This window comes from Carassius carassius, chromosome 44, assembly GCF_963082965.1.
Source record: "Carassius carassius chromosome 44, fCarCar2.1, whole genome shotgun sequence".
Taxonomy (NCBI): domain Eukaryota; kingdom Metazoa; phylum Chordata; class Actinopteri; order Cypriniformes; family Cyprinidae; genus Carassius; species Carassius carassius.
The window spans coordinates 22300470-22319764 of NC_081798.1; the positions used below are offsets into that span (position 1 = coordinate 22300470).

Sequence of the window (19295 nt, forward strand, 5' to 3'; positions counted from 1 at the left end):
ATGGCCCCACCCCTGTCACTTGATTGACAGGTTTCCGTGTAGACGTTGGAAATTCAAATGCAAAAGGAATTGCGATTCCATTTGAGTTTTGGCAGTTTACATGCACAGTGCAGAGAGAGTGAAAAGGCAAATGTGGTAATTAATATTGCTATTTAAATATGACAGGCTCATAGCTCTTAAGATATGGGAAACACAATTGCAAACGGACTTTGCATTTCCATTTTAAATTTGGCAGACACTGTGCGTTCGCTTAAACGAAAATGCAAACAGTAATGCGCGATTTGCATTTGTGCTTGGATTATGTCACATTTTATGCGTCCACAAATTGAAAACGCAATTGCAAATACAATTTGCAATTCCTTTTGAATAAAGTCCGGAATATCATTCCATATTTTTTATTCTATCTGTTTTCTTTTTATTTATTATATTATTTAAAATCCCATGCTACGTGTACTGTGTTAACCTAACTGAGACCTGTTATAGCACTTATATATCATTGCTCTTTTTGTTGTTTTTGATTGCTTCCACTGTCCTCATCTGTAAGTCGCTTTGGATAAAAGCGTCTGCTAAATGAATAAATGTAAATGTAAATGTAAGTGTTGAATGCAGCACTAAGATCGAATAGCACTAAAAGAGAGTTACAACCATGATGAGATGATAAGAGCAGGTCATTTGTAAGTGTAAGGAGAGTCTCAGTACTATGATATGGTCTAAATCCTGACTGGAAATCCTTTCTCTAAGAAGAAAAAAATTGTGAGGATACTACCTTTGGTTGCCAAACAGCAGAGCATTTAGCTAAAGCATTGCAGAGCATTTAGTTAAAGCTTGTTGTTAATGTATTGTATTCTGTATTTTCTTATTTCAGAAACATGTCTACTATTCTTATTATATTTGCTTGAGAAAAAATAATTTGTATTCTCTATTTTCCTTTTGCAGAAACATTTCCACTGGGTAAAAATTCTAGTGTCAAATTAGCAGAGCATTGCTACATAATAGCACTGCATGAAATATTTTACATTTTGGACCAAATCCTAAATAAATACAAGTTAGTTACTTTCTTTGTTTTAATATTTTTTTCTGGGGGAACAGGTGCTCAAGCGGAAATGCACACCTTCCATAATTATAAAATAAGGTTACATATCGTTGAACATCTTATAATGTTCATGTTAGTTAACTCTGCTTGAGATGCGCTGGTTTCATCTGATAATGCCCATAAAATTATTGACACACACACACACACACACACACACACACACACAAAGGTCCACCACCGCGGCCAAAAATGTAATTTATTTCCCCAGGGCTGTTCACATTGAACACTTCTCATACTCTCTCTATAACCCTCCTAGCGACGTCCCTCGTTTAACCGTGCTCTGTTGCTCTGAGTCACTGTAGCATTTGGTGGGTGCCTTACCGTGAAACAGTCGATGGGATCTGGGCGGGACCGACTCGCCTTTACTGCTTGAACTTCATTACTCTGAAATCTCTACGAGCTACCTGGACGACCGCTTGATAGCTCAGGTGAGTGACAAGGCAGCGTGTCACCATGTTATAGTTTAATGTACATTTAATCGTAAAGCCGGTGCATTTGTAAATCATGATTAGTGCTGTTTTGCAGTGGAGAAGAAACATTAGATCTAGAAAGGTTATGTCAAACGCAACACTGCTGTATAGGCTATTACAGTGCGATTCCTTGTTTCAGCTTTATTGAGCAAACGCATTACACAAAAGGGAAAAAATCCTGCATGCGCAAAACCATTTTTTAAGCCTTTTAATCAACGGACATCGTAGCTGAATGCATCGTAAATATAATGTATGTGGGTGAGGAAAGTGAGAAAAAGACAATTGATACTAAAGATATTCAATGACAATCACGTCATGAAAGTACGCAGACATTGTCAGGGCATCCACTGACTGATGCATGAAAGAGATCGCTGTTATGTAATGTTTTCATATGCTGTAGATTGATTGTACTATTAAATCGACTATTACAGATCAAAATCAAGCAGAAGAGGATCGGCTTCTGAAGTAATTTGTTTGAATGAATGTCAAATATAAGTAACATGGCATTTGGCGTAATGTAGCCTAACAGCTAAATATTTGTCTGGTATTCTAGCCTTTAAGAACGTTTAATTTGAAGCATAATACGCATTATTTGCTATTTTATTTATTTGTGTGTGTGTTCATAATTTAGGAATTCTTGTTAATTTGTGCTTTTGAGAAATGCGGTAACAGGTATTGGTTAATTTCAAGGTGGATATGGAATAAGTAATCACTTGCAGTCATGTAGCTCTCTCACTTTTGGCAGGTCCTGTTAGGGCTTGCTGCAGCAGATTATCTGCATATTAATTTGGCATGTTTTATGCTGCATGCAATTTACAGTTTAGTAACCGAGTCAGGTTAATTTAGTAACAGCTCAGACTGCCACCTGGTGGTGCAACCACCAATGACTGCAGTTAGTTCAACAAATGCGTGGACAGCAATCCCGGATATGTATGTGTGTATGAATTAGACATTTTGGGCTGCACAAGGGGTAAACAATCCTTGTATCCTCCTCTGGTGATGACATTTATGTCAAGCAGACTATGTGCAAGATGTTGATGATTCATTAAAATATATATATTAAGCCCGATAAAAGTCATGCAGAATCAGACTACACTGGTCTTCAATGCTATTAGGCATTTAATTTGATCTAGCTAGCAGTATCTTTGAATGAAGATTGTTGAGACTGAATTAAGATCATTACTCACATGCACAAGTCTAGAAGCAGTGTTCTAGGATGTTCCTTAAACAACTCCCTATTTAATTAGTTAATGCACTGGCCAGGGAGTTGGCCATTTCTAGTCACCATTTTTTAAATAGTACTATTTACAATGTAGATTGTGTCAAAGAAGCTTTACAGTATTAAACGGAAATAGTGTGTCAAAATAGTGGCACAGATTGCATACTATAGCCAGATGAAACCAGCAGTTTAGTTCTAGGCTGTAACAAAGTCAGGGCTGTCCCACTGTCAAAATTGCTCCACTGCATGAAAATGTTTACTCCCTGAAAATCAGGTTGAAGTGTTCAACAATATCAGGTGGTGTATCACTGTTGCCATTTTCCTTGTCACTGCTCATTTGCATTAAGTTAAGCTCTACAGGTGGTGGTCATATAATTACAATATCATCAAAAAGTTAATTTCACTAATTCCATTCAAAAAGTGAAACTTGTATATTATATTCATTCATTACCAGGTACTGGTAGCTTTGGCACTGTGTGCAGGTGCCAAGTCCTGTTGGAAAATGAAATCTGCATCTCCATAAAGTTGGTAGGCAGCAGGAAGCATAAAGGGCTCTAAAACTCCCTATACAGAAAACACAGTGGACCAACACCAGCAGATGACATGGCACCCCAAACCATCAATGACTGTGGAAACTTTACACTGAACCTAAAGCAATGTGGATTGAAACTGTACAAAATTGTACAAAATTTACTTTCATCAGAGAACATAACTTTGAACCATTTAGCAGCAGTACAGTCATTTTTGTCTTTAGCCCAGACAAGACGCTTCTGATGCTGTCTGTTGTCCAAGAGTGGCTTGACACAAGGAATGCTTCAGCTGAAACCCATGTCTTGCATCCGTCTGTGCGTAGTGGTTCTTGAAGCACTGACTCCAACTGCAGTCCACTCTTTGTGAATCTCCCCCAAATTTTTGAATGGGTTTTGTTTCACAATCCTCTCCAGTGTGCAGTTATCCCTATTGCTTGTACACTTTTTATTTTACTACATCTTTTCCTTCCCTTCACCTCTCTATTAATGTGCTTGGAAACAGAGCTCTGTGAACAGCAACCCTCTTTTGCAATGACCTTTTGTGTCTTGCCCCCCTTGTGCAAGGTGTCAAGTCAGCAGTCTTCCCCATGATTGTGTAGCCTACAGAACTAGATTAATTAGCTGATTAGAGTGTGGCACCAGGTGTCTTTAATATTGAACCTTTTCACAATATTCAAATTTTCTGAGATACTGAATTTGGTATTTTCCTTAGTTGTCAGTTATAATCATCAAAATTAAAAGAAATAAACATTTGAAATATATCAGAATGTGTGTAATGAATGAATATAATATACAAGTTTCACGTTTTGAATGGAATTAGTGAAATAAATCAACTTTTTGATGATATTCTAATTATATGACCAGCACCTGTACTCAGACCAACAGTATCTGTCGCTCCTTGAAAATAAATTATGTCTAGCCATTTTTTTTTTTTTACGAGTATCACAACTTTTGAAAGTCATACAGGCTCTAATGTTATGTTTGGATTGATAAAGTTGTCATCTCTGCCATCTCAGTGTGACTGTCAGTCCAAATTAGGTTTTTAATATTCCACTTGTAAAATTTGCATTGTTGACGTTTGTGTTTTCTGTGTTTTTTTGTGACTTCTAACACCTGTCTATGCAGTGTATCTAGCAGATTTACAAGCTCACAATGCTACAAAGATACATGCACACATATCTGAGTGTTTATGCCAACACTGCATGTGACATCTCCCTCCCAAACAGTTAAGAAAACACCCTGGGGAGTTGCAAGTTCAGTCAGGCGTTCCTACAAACCTTTGCCACAAAACTGAAAAACAAGTTTAACTTGAAAGTATTTGAGCCTCTGAAGTGTATTGTTCTTATTTAGAGAGTTAATAAATGTTGATTTATTTAGTTCTTACAAAATACACAAATGTGGACTGTAACAAGGAAAGGTAGACAGTAAGTTCTTTCATCAAAGACTGTAAACACATTCTGTGTTAAGAAGGCATAACCTCTGCTCTTCACGTCCCTAGTTTAATGTACAGAAAAAATATAACATACTAAGGATGCCAGCACTAATTACACTGAAGTTGTTGCAACATGACAATGCCTGTTGTTTTTTCTTCTCACAATGGATAGCATATTTAGATTCTGTTTATTGCCATATACTGTATCTTAATTGCCAAATATCTACAAAAATTATGTTGGCTGGAGAAATTATTGTTATTATTATTATTATAAGGGTTTGAAATTAACACCCGCGAAATGCGAGAAAAAATCAACTGTGGCAGGTAACGCTGTCAAATCACTAACCAATTTAGCAGGTTACTTTTCGTAAATTATGTTTAACAATCTACGCAGATTTAGTGCAAATAAATACCTCTTGACTCATCATGATATATCACATACAGCCTAATTTTGTAGCATCTGCACATATCTAGCTTTCTCGAACAAACCCGACAAAAATCAGTGTTGAACATCGGCTCAAGATTGTGATATCTATCAGGCATCTGCGACATCGTCTATCGGCCCTACTGTAGTTGATGGATGTTGATTTACAGTAGTCTGGTAATGGCAGATGTATAACTGCAGCTTCATTATGTATCTAAAATTGCTACATTATATGAATATGAGAGCTTATTGTTAAGAGTATTGTTAAGTGTTTTATGTGCTTTCTGTTAACAACATATAATGTTTCAGATGTTATTTAGCTTACACTCTTAAAAATACAGGTGCTTCAAAAGTTTCTTTACAGCGATGCCATTTTTGGTTCCACAAAGAACCATTCAGTCAAAGGTTCTTTAAAGAATCATCTCTTTCTTATGTTTTTGTAATCTGAAGATCCTTCTTTTGCCACAAATAACTTAAAAGGTTCTTCTATGGCATTGTGAAGCACCTTTATTTTTAAGAGTGTATCTGAAAGGCACAAATCAGAAGCAAGTTTGTTTTCAAAGAATTGAGTACTTGGCAACTCAGTGGATTTAAGGTAGATTTAAATGTATACTGCTGCTTTACAAATGAAAAGAAGACAGGTCTTCCTAGGAAGTGTTTTGCTCTAGTAGATCAGTAGATAGTAGTAGATCAGAAAAATTAATAGAATCCCCAGTTAGGTTTAATTTTACACTTTGCCTCATAAAAAATATCAAATTAGCTATTTTTGCCATACAGTGATAACACAAAGCTATTAAATGACTGTCTTCACAACTACTACACTAATTTATTTTGTTTCTTAAAATACATTTAAAGATTTTTTCATTTTCACTTATTTTATTTATTTATTTATCTATTAAATATTATTTAATTTTGTTGGGAAGTTGAAGGCTTCCATCCTTTTCCATAAAATGTGAACATTTTTATTTTTTAGTCATTTATTTTTTATCACACGTTATTCACGTTGTCACACATGAAATATAAAGAAGATTTCAAACTTTCAAATAGTTAAAAGTGCCCATGTGCGTGTATATAGAGAGACGTAGTGAGAATCTGTATGTGTGACTCACAGATGGAGCAAACATTTGCAACTCAAATGTGTTAGATACCAAGCTCTTTGACTCTGACCACCTGAATGTGGCTGATTGAGAATGCTTAGTGTGTCACTTTTTTAACGTTTTCCAGAGGTGTTTCTGGTGCTGTGATGTGAAATTCACTTTTACATGGCGTTTGACTTTGAATGTGTCTTGGCAATGTGTGTACACAACCACCCTTTAATGATAGAAATCCACCCAGTGCTTTTTTTTAAATGCCCACAAATCAAAAGCACTTTCTAAGAGCAAGCCGTTCACAGATTCTAGGGCTGGTCTGAATACCATTTTTGAGCTTCAATGCTTCGGTAGTAATCAACATCGAATATTCAAAGCTTTGGAGGGAGGGGCTGAACATATTCTTCTATCTAATAAAGGCAGGGATCTCTCTGTCTGTCTGTTTGCATTAATATTAGGTCGAGAACCGTTCATCCAATCGACATCACGTGTGGCGGGTGTGTTGCTGCAGACCCATGGGAGTGCAGTGTTGCATTTTGGTGCAATATGGACATGTGACATGTTCAGAATTAGTCAACTTTTAAAAAACTACTGAGCAGCGTGACCTGGAAGCAGCGTTCCTCACGTGGGCAGGGTTTATTTGCTCCGAGAATGGACACTGTGATACAAAACACACAGGCCTGTTAAGTGCAATACTTTTAGGCTGCGCTACATTATCTGTATTTTTTATGGCTGCCGTATTGACAATTATTTTCCAAGCAAATTAAGGGCATGTTTTTATTATGTGTAAAATTACTGATTAACATGGAGGCTAAAAGCAGCTCGTTTTTTTTACACCAACAATAATGATAACACCAGTCAGCTCGCCTTGACTACTGCAGTTTTCCTCACTGTATATTTACAATAAGACAAAATATGATATCAAATACCACTGCCTCCTTAAGTTTTCATTTAAACATATTAATAGGCACAGAAATGTAGTTCAGGTAAATGTGTATATGAATACAGCCTACATTACAATAAAACTAAATATAATATAAATTTCCTCTTTTTATTTAAACTATTATTTTCATTTCAACAAATAGATAAATTGAATAAATACCAAAAAATACCTGCTAGATTTACCCAAAATTAATTCTATTTTATGTTTAATCACTAAAGAGACATCAGAGCCAGCGGCAAATGTCGGACGGAGTAGCTGAATCGAGACCGCTCTCATTGGTAAACATGTGTGCTGAGCTCCCGCTTATCTCCTGGAGCTGATCGTCTCCAAATCTGCAAAACGCATTTTTAAATCTTTATGAATAAACTGCAGATTTGAGTTTTAAACAACTACATTCTCGCCTGAAATACTTTTAAAACTACATTTCATGCCACAGTAACAGTAATATTTAGAAAAGTATCGGAATAAATGGTGGTTGAAATCACAATGCTACGTGAACTCAAACAATCAGCATGTTTAGGGCCCATGTCTCAGCCTCGAAAGTTCTGAACCTTTGAAAAAAATTACTACCTTGTGAGAAGGGACTTCTGACGGGCTATTTTTTACCCAGAACTTTATTTAGATCCTGGTTCCTGCAGTGGAAACACACAGGGTACCAGCCCAAATTCCTAGTTCCTGGGTAAAGTTCCAGCGGTGGAAACATGCTTAACAGAACTCAGATTTTTTCAAACTTGATGTGCTGTTGTGGTAGGCGAGTTTCAAATCACATATATGGCACACTGCTTTTGTCTTGTACTCACTCAATTTAAAGTGCTCCCACACAGTTGAGGTCTTCTGCATTTTTGTCTTCTTTTCCAGATGAACTGAATCATGACGTTCATGACGTTAACTCATGGGTGATGCATAACTCGCTTTTACACTATCGGGCCAAACGGTTCTCTTTGGTTAACTATTCCATTCCATGGCGATTCATTTTTCACTGGTGCTTATAGCAGAGCTCTTTGGAATGCAATGTGTCAGTCGTTGCCTTGGTTGTGTAATATAAACAGTGATATGAACGATTATCAGATATTTCTCCTTTTTTATCCGATATTTATGTTACTTTGTTCAATAACAGAAAAAAAAAATCTTGACGTGAAAAATAAAATAAACCGAAGGCAATGACGGATATAATATCAATTAGTGTTGTCACGGTACCAAAATTTCAGTATTCGGTACCGATACCAGTGAAAATCCACGGTTCTCGGTACCAATTTCGGTACCAAAGCAAAACACAAAAATATGCTAATTAAAAAACTTTTTAGCACTAAAAATAAAACCAATGCCATTCTTTATACTTACTTACAATTGTGTTTAAAGTTTTTCTACAAGTTATATAATTATGAAAAACAGTAAACAAGTTTCACCCAAATTTAATTTGACTTTTAATTTATGAAATTGAAACACATTTTATTTTTGGTAAATAAAGGGGATTTGCTATTAAAATGAAAGAAATGAAAGAAACATGGAAGAAATATTGTGATTTATTTCTTTAAAAAATAAAGTTTTATAAAAATTTTCAACAGTAGCAGTATCACATACATTTTACTAAATAATAGTAATATTTCTAACACAATGCCTTTATGTAAAAATTTACTTTTAGGCCTAATGAATGCATATTTGTCATTTAAACTGAACTTAAGACTGGTGGTGATGCTTAAGATATTTTTGGTCATTGAGGGTTTCTGTAAAAAAAGTAGTAATAGATCATATTAATTATTATTAAAAGATAATACAACTACTAATTCTACTATCATACTAATTTATATACAATGCACTATGAATTAATGAGCTGCTGGGCTCATGAATATTAATCACGTTGTCTGCGTTCGGTCAAAATGATTTGCTGAAATCAAAACAGGGACGGTAAGAGATCAGCGCCAGCCAATGAAATTGCCATTTGCGCATAAGCTCCGCCCACTACCGGAGAATGTCTTCTGCTTGTTCGAAAATGAATGTGAATAATTCTAAATGAACTCCATTATTTTGACAGGAGAAGACAACAAAGGATAGTTTACATATAGCGTGTCGATTCAGCGTGGTAAGACTCTCGCTCTCTCTCTCTTTGCATGTGTGAGAAACAGCGCTATCAGTAAAGCGACGGTGAGTCGTGCGCCTTCATAAAGAGTTTACAGAGCATCAGGTGTGCTTTGCGTCCATTGAGATGAACTGAAAAGTTCAGATCGCTTGATGGAGAGAGAACTCTCAAGCTCAGATGCTGAAATTAATGCAAGCGTCATGCGCTTCAGTCTATGTAGTAAACAAACCCGCACATCTCTGCCATTCATTCATTCACACAGAGAAACGGAATACAGAACACGGATACATATTTCAAACAACTTTTGCGGCTTAACATTTACAGATACTGGTCCATATGGAGATTTGATTTGATTAATTTTTGCTAACTTTGACAAATTCCATGACTGTCCATATTAAAATGTAAGTTTAATTTACATGACTGGATTTTGAGATTCCGTCCTCGTTTTCATTCAAAAAATTTTAGTACCGACTTGGTACCGAAGTACCGGGTCTTTTGACAACACTAATATCAATAATTGCAAATGTTTCTCTTTACTTGGCTGTTTGATCAAATAGCACATTTCCACTTAGCCAATTATGAAGAAACTGGTAGCCAGTCAACAGAGTGGCGATGTCATGCACACGCACTCTAACGGTTGTCTAACCTTGCCGAGAATTCCGGGGCGAGAACGGTTTGTAATCATTCTGCGCCATACCAGGCTCACGTGGAAATATAACTGTAACTGTAACATCTATATTCAAGCGCGAATTACGAGTTAACGGCTTCACAGGGGATGCCAGATGAAAAAAAAAAAAAAAAAGATTATTTGATTCTCAAAATTGAAAATCAAATGTTAACCCACTGAATAGATATTAAAATAATTGAATATTCTGGTCCGGCCCTAACAGATTCTAGGCAAAGTGCTTAACTAAATGCGTTTATGTTTGCATGAATCATTTTCACCAGACTTTGTAAACGAGGGTCAGTATTAGGGGTGCTCCGATCAGGATTTTTGAGGCCAATCACCGATCACAGAAAGCAGTATCTGCCAATCCGATCACCGATACCTATCTTTTAAATCAAGTAGAATTATTTATAGCGATGATCCAATCAAGATTGTTAGACATTTATTCAGGGCCTGAATTTCATTTTTGAAAATTAATTCCTCTCTTAGATGACTCTTGTGTGGTTTTATTATTATTATTATTTTTTTCATTTGAGGGGTGAAGGGGGCCATTTTTTTCAAAAATATATTTTTATCTCACCTAAATGTTTGATCATGCACTGTTTTTTTGTTTTTAATCTTGTAATTGTTGCACAATAGCTTACACAGTGCAAACCTGATTTTGTGAGCTGTATGTAAGGTGCAGACATACTCTGTTTGCAGTGCGTATGTAGTCCATGTGTGGTACAGAAGTAGCACGGACTATGCTTTCAAGTCAAGTCAAGTCACCTTTATTTATATAGTGCTTTATACAAAACCGATTGTGTCAAAGCAACTGAACAACATTAATTAGGAAAACAGTGTGTCAGTAATACAAAATGACAGTTAAAGGCAGTTCATCATTGAATTCAGTGATGTCATCATCCAGCTTAATTCAGTTTAAATAGTATCTGTGCAATCAAGTCAATGATATCGCTGTAAATAAAGTGTCCCCAACTAAGCAAGCCAGAGGCAACAACGGCAAGGAACCAAAACTCCATCGGTGACAAAATGGAGAAAAAAACCTTGGGAGAAACCAGACTCAGTCGGGGGGCCAGTTCTCCTCTGGCCAGAGGAAACCAGCAGTTCAATTCCAGGCTGCAGCAAAGTCAGATTGCGTGGAAGAATAATCTGTTTCCTGTGGTCTTTCCCGTTGGTCGTCTGAGACAAGGTCTTTACAGGGGCTCTGTATCTGGGGCTCATCTAGTTGTCCTGGTCTCCGCTGTCTTTCAGGACTGTAGAGGTCCTTTCTAGGTGCTGATCCACCATCTGGGCTGGATACATACTGGATCTGGGTGACTGCAGTGACCATCTGATCTGGGTAAAGACTGGATCTGGTGGCTACGGTGACCTCAGAATAAGAGAGAAACAGACTAATATTAGTGTAGATGCCATTCTTCTAACGATGTAGCAAGTACAGTACATCCGGTGTTGTGGGAAGTGTTCCCGGTTCCGGTTTACCTAATTAATGCAGCTTTAAAATCCTTTAACGGATTTGGATATTTGACAGAACCGGGCTAATATGGTCATACTTACTAGTTCTAGTTGGAACTCTAGCTACTGCATTTTGTACTAGCTGGAGTTTGTTTATTAAGCATGCAGAACAACCACCCAAAGCATTACAATAATATAACCTTGTGGTCATAAACGCATGGATTAACATTTCTGCATTTGACATTGAGAGCATAGGTCGTAATTTAGATATATTTTTGAGATGGATACATGCAGTTTTACAAATCTTAGAAATGTGGCTTTCTAAGGAAAGATTGCTGTCAAATAACACACCTAGGTTCATAACTACTGGTCGACCGATATATGTTCTTTTGACTGCTGATGCCGATATCTTGGAAAGCAGGGGAGCCGATAGCCGATATAAAGCCGATATTATCTTTTAAATTATTATTATTAATATTTCAGAAATGTCATATAATTTGACAATGGATTAAAAAAATAAATGTGTAAAAGAAACATGCTTATAATTTAGATGACAGCATTTCACAAATAAATAAATATTTTATAAAAATATAATTAAAAAAGAAAGTAAACACTTTAACCTAGAGGGCACTCAATATTCTGGGAAGTTTGTGTGTACTGGGAATCATATTTTTCAAATAAAGCCAGGGTAACCTTAATTTTAAAGCACACAGTGAAAATAACATGAATATGACAGTGGGCAAATGCATAAAGCACAGCACAGGTTTAAAGTTTAAAACATTCAGTTCACAGGGACTGACCATCACACATAGAACACGTGATCATGCTGGATAAAAAAAATGCACACTTCACAAGTTCTCACAGCTGGATTCGACTAAGTTTGCAAGGTTTGTGAAATTAAATGTTAATTAGTCATTCAAAGATTTGTTTAAATTATATAAATTCATATTTGCTTAAAGCTAAAAGCAAACGAGAAAGTATTATAATGTTTGCCTTTCTATTACTATTACTATTACTATTACTAATAAGTCTAATATATAAGCAGTCGTTATAATACTTTCTGTATCCATTAATTCCTTTGTTTAATCGTTCTATCTGATTATTAGACAGACTTCTATTCTTATTAGACAGAACTGTTAACAACAACTACAAACAAGAGAGAGAGTGTATGCACTGTGTGTGCTCAGGCGCTGATGCTCCCGCCTGTCAAAATAAAAGTCCCGCCTTGAAGACATCGGCCAAGCAGAAAAACTTGTCAAAAAAAAAAAGTCAAATATAAATTGACAAGGCCGATAATCGGCCGACCACTGTTCATAACTGATGACGAAGAATTGACAGAGGAGCCATCAAGTCTTAGACAGCGTTCTAGGTTATTACATGTAGAGTTTTTTGGTCCTGTAATTAACACCTCTGTTTTTTCAGAATTTATCAGCAAGAAATTACCCGTCGTCCATTTTTTATATCGACTATGTATTATTTATTTGTTACATTTATATTATTTACATCAAGCTTTTGAATGGTATAGTATTGTATATTGTTATTGAAACTTCATAATGTTTCACTTGATTATATATTTAGTCAGGAATTATAGTTTGGAAAAAATCTTTGGAAAAAGTCTAACTAGTAAAATGTTTACACTATATGTGAAAACTAGTACAAGTATATAAATAAATAAAAAGAGACTTACTCATGTTTATGATCTCTGCTGAATAAAGTGCTTCATTCTTTTTTTTCTGAGGAAATCCATTTCTCCAATCCTCAACCACATGACATCTTTTTGGGGTGAATTATGTCTTATTTATTTTTTTATTTTTTATTTAACCTTTATTTAACCAGGGGATCTCATTGAGATTTAAAACCTCTTTTCCAAGAGAGACCTGGCCAAGATGACAGTGTATTGACAGCGCACAGTAACAAATATGAACAACCAACACACATACATAAAAATAAACAGTGTGCATTACACTACTTAAATATTAGACAACATTAGACTACTTAAAAATACATATTAAAAATAGTAGTAAATACACTTATTCCTCTCATCGCGAAGCAAACAGTAAAATAAAAACTTGAAGTACAGTCTGGCTGCTTTTTCTTCTGTTATGGGCGTATTCAAGCCGCGCGCTTCAGTTTGAATCTGAATAGCGCGTTCAGCGCGGGGGCGTGGTCACATTAGATATAATGAAGGGAGACATGAAAAACAGACATCGCGTTGTTTTCATATGGATTACTTTATCACAGAATATCTGTTTTCGGCGGCACTTGTTTAGCTTAAAAGTAGACATGTCAAGCTTTCTATAGATGTCTCTCTTGTGTCTCTTCGTTGAGTATTCACGTAGTTACAGTTCATTTTAATGACGTGTTTGTAAATGAAGATCAGCGCAGACAAAGGCTGCAGACAGCACACCTTGTTTGTTATCTTTATTTTATAAGTGCACAAAGTTTTGTTGTTATTATGTCTGTATCCAAAAAAAGTAGACCCTTTACAGATTCGATTGATGTATTGCTCTTATCTGTACGATTAAAACTGAAAGTGTAATTTAAGTTCTTTTCAGGGTTATCAGGAGAAAATGATTCAAAACACGTATCCGCGTTAATCGAGGGTATTTTTGGGGCCTGGATAAGTTTTTTTCATGTCCTGACATTTGTGCTTTTTTCAGTTTCTTATACACATCTAAATGGCTAAAGTCTAGTCTCACTGTAATCAGCAAAAACTGGGCTATAATAATATGTGAGCAGCATGTATGTACATTATTGTGTTTTTGAGAAAAAAAAATGTATGCCTGTTTAGTGAAAAACTAAAAATGTTAAATCACTTGAATAAGGCAATAAAACACATACAGAACACTGGTTCCTGGGACTTTTGAGAATTGGAGCTTGTAGCCTAGACATTTTCTTTCTAAATTATGTGAAAATCATCTTGTTTACTCACTCACAGAAAACAATATATTGATTTTAATTTTCTAAGACACTTTTCGCTGGTAAAAGTCATATGCGAGTAGGCGTCAACTATCATGAATATCATTGTGATTTACACCTGAGAAGACAAAGACCCGCATAATGAGCTGCATGATGAGTCTTTCAGTCAGCTGTGTGTCACTGAGAGGGAAGAGTTACAAGAAAGAATGTAAGGACAAAATAAATGTATATAATTTTATGTTTATAGTTTATTTTAGAATATATTTAATTATCCCACAACATAATTTAATATCCACTCAGGAATGCAGTTAAACAGTTTATTAGGAACAATCAAAGCTGACTTTCAAACTGAATTTTTTTGCATCATTACTCCAGTCACACAATCCTTCGGAAATCCTTTTAACAATCTTATTTTCTACAAAAAAAAAAAATAATAATAATAATATTATTATTATTGATGTTGAAAAGAGCTGAGAATTTTTTTTTCAGGTTTTTTAGGGGGGATACATTGAAATAACAGCATTGTGTTACATCTGTTACAGTTACATTTATTTGTTACATTTGTATTATTTACATCAAGATTTTGAATGGTGTAGTATTGTATATTGTTATTGAAACTTCATAATATTTCACACATGACATTTCAGACATGTCAGGCTTTCTATAAATATCTCTCTCATGTCTCTTCGTTGAGTAATCACTGAGTTACAGTTCATTTTTAATGAAGCATGTCTAAATGGAGATCAGCGCAGACAAAGGCTGCAGTCAGCACACCTTGTTTGTTATCTTTATTTTATAAGTGCACAAAGTTTTGTTGTTATTATGTCTGTATGCAAAAAAGTAGACCCTTTACAGATTCGATTGATGTATTGCTCTTAACTGTACGATCAAACCTGAAAGTGTAATTTAAGTTCTTTTTGGGGTTATCAGGAGAAAATGCCTCATAACGCATATATAAGTTAATCGACTTCAGAGGGTTAACACATCCCTCCACACTGGTGTTTTCCCCTCATCATTTAGACAGGCTCGTATAACTCCACTACTTAAGAAACCCAACCTCAACCCAGCTCTTTTAGAGAACTACAGAGCAGTTTCCCTTCTTCCTTTCATTGCTAAAACACTTGAACGAGCTGTGTTCAACCAAGTCTCTGCATTTCTCACACAGAACAACCTCCTTGACAGCAACCAATCTGGCTTCCGAAGTGGACATTCAACTGAGACTGCCTTGCTCTCAGTTGTTGAAGCTCTAAGACTGGCAAGAGCGGAATCCAAATCTTCAGTACATATCCTGCTTGATCTGTACGCTGCTTTTGACAAGGTTAACCACCAGATCCTCCTGTCAACCCTACTGGCAAAGGGCATCTCAGGAACCACACTTCAGTGGTTTGAGTCTTACCTATCAGATAGGTCCTTCAAAGTATCTTGGAGAGGTGAGGTGTCCAAGTCACAACATCTAACTACTGGGGTAACTCAGGGCTCAGTTCTTGGACCACTTCTCTTCTCTGTCTACATGGCATTATTAGGTTCTGTCATTCAGAAACATGGCTTTTCATACCACTGCTATGCTGATGACACTCAACTCTACCTCTTATTCCATCCCTACTCGCATCTCAGCTTTTCTAACAGACATTTCTTGCTGGATGATGGACCATCACCTTCAACTCAACCTTGCCAAGACAGAACTGCTTGTGGTTCCAGCAAACCCATCATTTCATCACAATTTCACCATCAAGTTAGGCACATAAACCATAACTCCTTCAAAAACAGCCAGAAGCCTTGGAGTTATGATTGATGATCAGCTGATTTTCTGAGACCACATTGCTAAAACTGTCCAATCCTGCAGATTTGCTTTATTCAACATCAAGAAGATCTGACGCTTCCTTTCAGAACATGCTGCACAACTCCTTGTTCAATCTATTGCAATGCTTTCTTGACAGGTCTTCCAGCCAGTTCTAACAAACCTTTACAATTAATTCAGAACGCGGCAGCAAGATTAATTTTTAATGAGCCAAAAAGAATACACGTCACACCTCTGTTTTTCAATTTGCACTGGCTACCAAATGCTGCTCGCATAAAATTCAAGGCATTGATATTTGCCTACAAAACTACCACTGGCTCTGAACCCATTTACCTAAATGTATTACTTCAGACTTATGTGCCCTCTAGAAGCTTGCATTCTGCAAGTGAACGTCACTTGATTGTTCCCAAAGAAGCACAAAGTCACTTTTACGGACTTTTAAATAAAATTTTCCCTCCTTGAGGAATGACCTCCCCGACTCAATCCAAGCAGCTGAGTCCTTAGCCATCTTCAACAATCGGCTTAAAACCCATATCTTCCATCTTTATTTGACTGTCTAACTTTAGCACTCACTATTCTAATTCTATTCTTTAAAAAAAAAAAATCGAACTACCTTTCTAATCTTTTTGTATTCTATTTTCTTTTCATTTATTATGTAATTGTGTGTATATATATGTATATATATATATATATATATATATATATATATATATATATATATATATAAATATATATATCCCTTTCGAGGGAACTTCGAATTGCGTCCTCTAGCGTCCTCGCTTTGGGGAACACCTCGTCGTGACCCGTGTCTGAAGCATACTTTGAAAAACACCAACTTGTTGGCCGTCGACAGCCTCTGACATCACTACCGGTGCGACTATAAATAAGCGCCCGGAGAGCACGTCATTATCTTCTTCGTCTTCATTGACTGTTTTGTTTGAAGCATGCATCTGAGAAACGACCATGGTAAGAGCGATCTTTCATTGTTTATCATGGCCGAGATCACAGGCTTCTGCGGGAGCCTCGCTGATCATCAGAACTGGAACACAGCACTGCAGGGGATTTCATGAATGTCCGGCCAGGTCACCCTGATGGGCCTCCTGGCCACCTATATGTGCTGTCACATCCAGCGGGAAAGTGGAGGTGGTAGTTACAGAATTTTTCCTGTATATACTGCCTCAGGTGATGCTCCCCTCGCCAGAGGTTTGTAAAATTGGAGCTTAGACCTTGGCTCCTTTGGCTCCATTCAGCCGGAGTGTATTTGTTTATACACTTCAAGCATTGCTTCCCTCAACATGAAGGGATATCTTGGCGATTCTTGCGGTAGTTTAACAGCGGTCCCCTTTCCAGGAAGGGTCACGTATGAGTATGCTACTCTGAATTCGGAGTTCTCCTCTCATATGAGACTGCGTTCTTTGTTTTTTCCACAGAGCGCTCCACCATTAGTTCCACAGATCTAGTTGATATTCTCAAAACACATTTTTTGAGATACATCATTCCATCTGTGAGCTGCTCAATCAGAGTGCCACGAGAGCCCCTCCTTAGAACAGTATTTCAAAAATCCATATTATGGTAAGTGTGCACGTGAAGTCTTTGCGCACTTTCTGAAATCCACACTGTGGTAAGTTCGCACGCTAGTGCTCTGCGTTCTTTCTAAAATCCTTTATGGTAAGGGCTCTGCGCTGTTGCTTTGTGCCCTTTCTTGAGTTGGTGAAAAGCTCCATTTATGTATCCTCGAATACCTATCTTAGCAGGGTATTGCTACCAGGGATCTGTTGAGACAGCTCCTTCAGCAAACTTGTGCAAGAGCAAGCGGTAGCCCCTGTGTGATAGGCAAGACCTTGTATAAATACTGGGTTCTTAGCCGTATCCCTTTAAAGGAATCCTTCCTGATTCCAAGCCTTTGACTCTACCCCAGGCCGAGGCTTTAACAAATAAACTGGGTATGCAGCTTAGGCCTTTGGCCATAAGGGATAATGTCATTGACAGCCGTCTAACCGTCCCAGAGGCAACTCCCATGGAAATGGTAGAGTTGGTACTTAGTGTTTGCCATGATTCTGGCCTGCACTCCCCTCAGCATGGCGGCATATACTGTTCCCCAAAGAGACCCCTAGAGGACGCAGTTCGAAGTTCCCTCGAAAGGTGCTTATTTATAGTATATATATAAATATATGTGCTTATTTATAGTATATATATAAATATATGTAAATATGTAATAGTGTTGCACGGTGCACCGGTACTTCAAAAGTATCGCGATTCTCGGAAATTAAAAATGTCACGATTCCTAAATTTATTAGTATCGATACTTCAAAGAATGACTGCGTTCCAGATTTGTAAGAGACGTATTTCATGTTGGTGTGTGCAACGCTCGCTTCCAGTGCCTCCCTATGGACGTCTGTGTGTTTTCCCCTCACGCAAGCAGCAAAAAAGCACTACAGCGAGATTGCTGCATTAGTGGCTTTACTTAACTGATTTGGCTTTACTAAATTGTGTGCAAAATTGCATTAAATAGTTTAAATAAATTGTTCAGATGAACATAGCACGAGGTTTTCTTGCATAATTAACATTTTAATTGTTTGGTCAGACAGTTCATATATAATATTCACATTATAATGTGAATATTATATATGAACTGTCTGACCAAGGGGATTAAATGTGGATTTATGTTCTGTATGCTAATTATGAAAACAAGCGTATCTGCACAGCACCTATAACTGCGCTTTGTATCTGCTGATTGCTGATCGAAATTAACATGCTTGGCTCACTGACCCTGTATACTCATTCATTTCGTTCATAAACGAGATGTATCAGTTTATTCAGCTTGTTCACGAATGAGAAGATCTCTCGATCTCGTTCAGTGAAGGGCGTATGGATTCACTACATTCAACAAATCACATGCTCCGTCACATCTTGAGTAACTCTTTGACAGGATGAAACAGTTCACAGAGCTGTTCACGAGCTGCGCATGCGCTGCTAATAGTGCCGAGCTCTTCAGTGAACAAGAAATATGAGTCTAGTAGCAACGTATCTTCCATGATGTCCCTGATGTGCGGGTCGGGGCGGGTAAAGAAATTTAACTTTATTTGCGGGATGGGGCGGGTCAAAAATAATTTCATAAAAGCGGGACCCGCTGTTTGGAAAAAAACCCGACCCACGCATCACTAGGCTGCATGTGCAAGCACA

At 36.9% G+C, this 19295-nt stretch overlaps 1 protein-coding gene across 6 annotated transcripts in view; it reads left to right on the top strand.

Annotated features, from left to right (window-relative positions):
* The first annotated feature begins 1337 nt into the window (after nucleotides 1–1337).
* Nucleotides 1338–19295, top strand: part of LOC132126686 (band 4.1-like protein 1) — a 342878-nt gene continuing 324920 nt past the window's right edge. For all 6 annotated transcript variants that reach the window (XM_059538113.1, XM_059538114.1, XM_059538119.1 and 3 more), the window contains exon 1: nucleotides 1338–1521. The gene's annotated coding sequence lies outside the window, so the exon portion shown is untranslated. The remainder of the gene's footprint in view (nucleotides 1522–19295) is intronic.